This window comes from Miscanthus floridulus, chromosome 17 (assembly GCF_019320115.1).
Source record: "Miscanthus floridulus cultivar M001 chromosome 17, ASM1932011v1, whole genome shotgun sequence".
In the NCBI taxonomy this organism is placed as follows: domain Eukaryota; kingdom Viridiplantae; phylum Streptophyta; class Magnoliopsida; order Poales; family Poaceae; genus Miscanthus; species Miscanthus floridulus.
Genome location: NC_089596.1, coordinates 12,320,793 through 12,327,038, shown reverse-complemented (window position 1 = coordinate 12,327,038; position 6,246 = coordinate 12,320,793). Strand labels below are relative to the sequence as shown.

The 6,246-nt window shown below is 39.9% G+C and overlaps 1 non-coding gene across 1 annotated transcript; it reads right to left on the bottom strand.

Annotated features, from left to right (window-relative positions):
- Positions 1 to 281: 281 nt before the first annotated feature.
- On the bottom strand, positions 282 to 388 carry LOC136519207 (small nucleolar RNA R71). Its single transcript, XR_010774767.1, has one exon. It is a non-coding gene; the product is annotated as a small nucleolar RNA R71 (small nucleolar RNA).
- Between the last annotated feature and the right edge of the window lie 5,858 nt (positions 389 to 6,246).

Sequence of the window (6,246 nt, the reverse complement as noted above, 5' to 3'; positions counted from 1 at the left end):
ACTGTGAGCTTAAACCAGCGTTAATTACGATGGTTCAAGCTAGTCCATTTTGTGGGAAAGCCCACGAGGATGTAAATGCTCACCTCCAACATTTCTAGGAGATTTGTAGCACATTCACCATTAAGGAAGTGAGTCAAGAGGCTATATGTCTTTGCCTTTTCCCCTTCTCTTTGTTAGGAAAGGCTAAGTAATGGTTTTACTCTAACCGCAATGCTGTAGATACCTGGGACAAGTGCTCCAATGCTTTTCTAGTTAAATTTTTCCCCATGCGGAAGACTAATGCTCTGTGCAATAAAATCTCTAGTTTTCAACAACTAGCAGATGAGTCGATTCCCGAGGCTTGGGAACGAATGCAAGAGTACGTCTCTGCATGCCCACACCATGGAATGGAAGATTGGCTTTTGATCCAGAACTTCTACCATGGATTAGTGCCGTTAGATAGGAGACATTTAGATGCTGCTGGTGGTGGTGCATTCTTTTCGCTAAGTGTTGTAGATGCAAAGACACTGATAAAGAAGATCGACTCTAACCCCGTAAATGAGGTATGAATTCAATTAAAGAAATTGGCATGCTTGTAGCTAAGATGGATCTACTCGCAAAGCGAGTGGATCATTATGAGAAGGTGAGTGCCCAAGAGACACTCAAAGCCATGGATTCCCACATGACTTGTGAAGTCTATGGAGATGTTGGACATTCGGGCAATTCCTGCCCCGAAATCCAAGAGGACCTCAACTTCGTCCACACCAACAACAGGTTCCATCCACAACTTCAAGGCTAGAATCAGCGCTCCAACAATCAGGGAGGTAATAATTATTACTCTTCTTCTCGTTTGAATAATCAGGGTAATAATAGTTATACTTTCTTGAAAGATCTTGTTTATAGCAATGGTACAATGACTGATAGCATTAATAAGAAACTACATGCTCATGATAAAATGTTGGAAAACATAAATGCTAAATTGGATGAATTTTCTTCTATCTTAAAGAATCAACTTAGTTTTAATAAGATGATAGAAACCCAATTAGCTCAAATTGCTACTGCTATCCCATCCTATAAAAAAGATAGAATTCCTGGCAAACCTGAGGGAACAATGGAAACAGCCAACCTTGTTACTACAAAGTATGGCTATGCTTTAAGTTCTTGGGGTTCCTATTTACTAGATTCCCCATTTACCATTAAGAAAGGCGATCCCGGTATCCCCGCGATTACCTGCTCCATTGTAACTCATACCTTCCATAATGCTCTATGTGATCTAGGCTCTAGTGTTATCATAATGTCAAAAGCAACATATGATAAATTGTTTTACACTACCTTAGCACCAACTTCAGTTTACTTACAATTGGCTGATCAATCCACCCGTTATCTCGAGGGAGTAGCCACTAATTTATTAGTTAAAGTTAGGAGTGCCTATGTACCCACTGACTTTATGATCCTAGACATGGGTAACGCCAAGGATACACCTTTAATCCTTGGTTGTCCTTTCCTTAACACTGCAAATGCTTGCATATATGTGGCTTCTGGGCAAATCCAATTCCACTTTGTTGGAAGGAAAGAAATATTTGCTTTTGCCTCTGGACAACCCCTCTTTGATGAGAAATAGGGAAAGAAGAAGCATCCGAAGAGAATCAAGATAAAGAAACCAAAGCCGATTGAAGAACTAGAGAAACCTATTAAGAAAAAGAAGAATAGAAAGAGATGGCGTAAAAAGAAAGATCCTTCCACAAACATGTCATCCCCTGACCCTGATCCTGATAAGGCCTCCATGGTGAAACAAGAGGAAACACCTCCGCCCAAGAACGAATGACCTTGAGCCCGACAAAAAGGTAAGTTTTCTATTCCTTGCATTCATTTACCGCATTTCATTAGTTGCATTTCATTTCCAATAAAGCTGCTTTACATTGCATGATAGGTTAGTTGCACTTAGCTACTCTATGTTAATAAATAAAGTTTGTAGTAGCTAATGATTGATAGGTAGATATGCATTAAAGCAACACATATATAAAAATATTTAATATTTATGAATAAAATTCAGTAGCATCCCTGCTGAATAAGTTATCTAGTAGTTATATGTTTAGCTAGTCAGTTATGCATTTTAGTAGTATTAGTTAGTAAATAAAGAAAATAATCAAAAGAGCCGCCAGAAGACATTCTAACCTATGCAAAATGCAAGCTTGGGGGAGACATCTCTCCCCGCTCAGTATGAAAATCTTAAACCCTCTCTTTACATTCATGTTTGCTTTATGTTTCAATATTCATGATCATAGAATGTAGAGAGGAGTGCCTTTAATTTATTTTGAGAAAAACTCTGCTCTAATAAAATGATGCTAAAATTGGAGATGATGAATAGTTGCTCTGTGATACTTTGCAAAAGCTTGTCATACAACCTTATACTTCTTAAGTTTTGAGCATGATAAACTTAGAGTTCATCTTAAGTTGAATGCTTTCGTGGGTTGCAAATGCTAGAACCAAGAATAGGCTTTTGTGAGATGTGTTGTAGTCATGATTAGAGTAAATCTATGAACCTATCTGAGGAATAGTCAAGACAACCTAGAGTCTTGTTTTGCAAAATGCTAAAACTCTCTTGCTAGAAGTTCCTCAATGGTGATAAACTCCTACCTAAGCCAAATACTTACTTACACATTCATACATGATAAAGCCACCATAAAAGATGCTTGTTTGTTTTGAGCTTTTTCAAGCCTTGTAGAGAAACTTTTCATGCCTTTCGATCAAGATCACGTACACCCACACATGTATGCTATTCCTACACTGGGGATACGCAACCACATTCCATTTGTTATTGCTTTATGAGAATCAAAGTTACCTCTCTAGCTATCTTACATCAAAAGAGAGGCATGGGCTACAGAAAAAAAGTAAGAGAGAATAAAAGAGCAAAAAGCTCTTGTGTTCGAGAGAGAGAGAGAGAGAGAGAGAGAGAGAGAGAAAGCAAGTAGCCATGCCCTCTCAAAAGAAGCTAGAGAAGGGAAACTTCTCAAAGGAGTACCACTTCCACCAAATATGTCACACACATGCACATCTTGATCAATTTGTATGATTTGTTGCTCCTTGTGATTCAAGTGTTTGACTTAGCAATAGATTCAATTCAAGTAAGTTATGCTTTTACTCCTACCTTGAGCTCCACATAAGCTTTAGGATAGAAATTAAGGATAACATTCATGGCCATGGTGAGGATTTCAAACACTATTGAGTGACTTGATTGTACCATTTGAGGAACTTAGGCAAGTTTTCTTTCAAAATCATTTGAAAACCTCTAGGAAATTTGAACTAAACCAAAGTAGGCAAAAAGTATCTATCTAGCTACACTATCTTGCACTTGCTTGTATCAAGGTGAAAGCTATAAACCCCACATTACTAAGACCGATGGTGAAATTTCTAAGCGCTAACATGTTCAATTCAAGAGATAGTATTTGTTTGTATGAGTTTTTGTAGGGCGTTACGTTGTACGCAACTCCTGATCTAACAACTTATCCTATGCTAAACCTGTGTCTTTGCTGAGGACAACAAAGGGGTAGCTTGGGGGAGCTTGTTGATGGTCACTAACACCCATTTTTACCGTCAACATTTGACCCAAAAATATGGAAAATCGTCATCACATGTGAAGATTTATGTTTAAATTTCACCTAGTTCCACTTGTACTTGGAGAATTATTTGTATGCAGGAAATATGGTAAATTTTGGCCAAAATGGTGACAAACATGGACCAAAGGAGCAAGTGGACATGGCAGGGCCACCTGGGCCCACTAGGCAGCGCTGCCCGACGCCACCTAGGCGGTGCCCGGCCCCACCTGGTGCTCACTGGGCACCTTGCCACGTTAGTGGTCCATGGGAGCTCCTCCTCAGCCAATTAGAAGCGTTGATCCAAGTCGGTTTGATCAATGGTCACGATGAAGAGGCCATGGATCCATGGGCCCATTGTCATAGGCTTGGAACTTCACCAACCAACTTCTCGTCCGAGTTTCACCATTCAGTTCTAGTCATTTCCAAGCTCTCCAATCTTCTCTAGCTTAGCTTTAGCTATAGAGTAGTAGTCTAGTAGTGGAGTAGAGCAAGAGCGGAGCTTCTCGGAGTCTGGAAGAGTCTTCTGGGTCTGGTATAGCTCCTTTATAATTCTTTCATTTCTACATTACTTTATTTAGTATTTATTTTAGTACTTTATTCTAGTATTGCTTGCTTTACTTTAAGTACTTAGTCATTAGTGTTCATCATTAGTGAGCTTAGGTGCTTGTTGTTTAGCATTAGTAGCATAGGTTATCTTATCATTAGTAGTCTTTTGTTAGTACCGGTTCCACCGTTTGGTTAGGGTGCTTTGATCTCATTTCATCGGAGCTCGGATCAAAGTAGTAAGTTGATAGATTAAGCGTGGTGCTTACGCTATAGATTACCTATGGATACGGCTAGGCCTCCAAATAGATTGGGATAGGTGGCAAGTGGTGACAGCCTTGTCCATCCTCTGTATTCCCCCACGATAGATCTAGTTATTATATCGTAGGGCTCGTGGTAGACCTTATCTATTTAACTCTCCTAGTTGGTAGGCAGGCTGTGCCCCGAAGTACTATCGCATTTCTTCTAGTTATTTGTTTACCCTTAGTTACTAGAAAGATAAATCTCTCGCTCTCCCACCTAGCTATATCTGGTTAGCTTATTAATAGTAGTTAGTTTAGGTAGTTTACACTCATCCTTCACTATCGTCCACCTACCTAGGATCAACTTAGAACCTACCTTTAGCAAATCCTAGTCTTGTATAGATTCTAGCCTTCCGCCTTCCTATGGGATAAATTATAAATTCGACACTCGGTACTCACCGAGCGAAGTGCTATGCGATAGTTCTGTGCACTTGCGGAATCCTGCAATAGACGTTAAGAAATATCAACAATGATCTAGATTAGATTAGGTTAATTTCATTTAGTTCCAATCTATGTAATGTTTGTAAAGCTTACCAAGAAATATATATGTATCATTAATTTCATATTAAGTGTCAATCAATTAGAATTGTTTGTCTCTTGTTTGAGAGGTGTAGTCTAGTGGTTTTAATCACTAACAATGACCTTATCATACTATGAAGTCACCGACAGCTTTCACCACTTCATACAGATGTTGTTACTCATATTATCGGTCATTCGTGCTTCCTCTCGAGCAATCTCGGCCGTCCATGATTGGCTGTTCTTACCTTTGCATTCTATTCCAATTCCTTTAAGTGCTTGGGACCAGAATTAAATGCTTAGTGCTTCAGATTCAGAGAACAAACGTTCGTATTTGGTAAACTCAGATTTGGTCATATTAGGTCATTCTTTATTAAATAGATGTCTTACCATGGAAGGAACGTTTTCCATGCGACCAACCTTGCCATTTAGCAGTTAGGGGTCGTACCAGGGCCCTAGCAATTATTGTTTGTTACTTGGGGTCATCGCCAAGAGCAAGAGTTGATTATTGCAGTGGCTATTCGTGCCCTTCTCATGGCACAAAGTTTTACCAGAATCGTTGAAAACCCTATCTAGTGTCGACGCGGATGGAGATTGTGTCATTTTCGCTCTCGTTCACTACCTTTGGATGTTTGGCCTGCATCATGCCATTGAGTACCTGAGCAATGTTCGATGCTATATTCCACGTTTCAACGATGTCTAGTCCTTGGATGTTTATGGAGTTATGTAATGGCATTATGCAACAATGCATCTGTATGGACAAGTTAATCATGCTTGAAATCTAAGTAATGATCCATCTCTTATTTTGGTTTGTGCCTCATCAAAATCTTAGTTTGTATATGATTGAATCCTAGATATTATTAATCTATTGCGATGGAGGTGTACACGTTTACTTGTGCACAAATTGTTAACAAGGGCCCTCTTGTGAGCCTGGGTCCACTTGATAGCCGGTTTTGTCACCTAAGTGGTAGGACATGAAGGATATTTCAGGATGGGGGGGGGGGGGTATGGTGGGAAAGAAAGAGTGTGGGCTCAGGCTCCAAGCGAGCTTAGAGTGTGGACGATTTCCATCCATCGTTGACAATGATGGAATCTACCATGAACACATCACCCTGGTCCACAACATCAAGGCATGGGCTTGCAAGCAGGACCTAGTCTTCGGGCAGAGTAGGGAACAATGGGAACATACCTGGTCCATAAGATTGAGCGCTGCTGTGGACTGAAGGCGACTCGGTGGATTTCTTGGAGTGATTACTACCCAGGTTGTCGCTACCATAGACGCAAAAGAGCATGGGTAACATAATTTATTT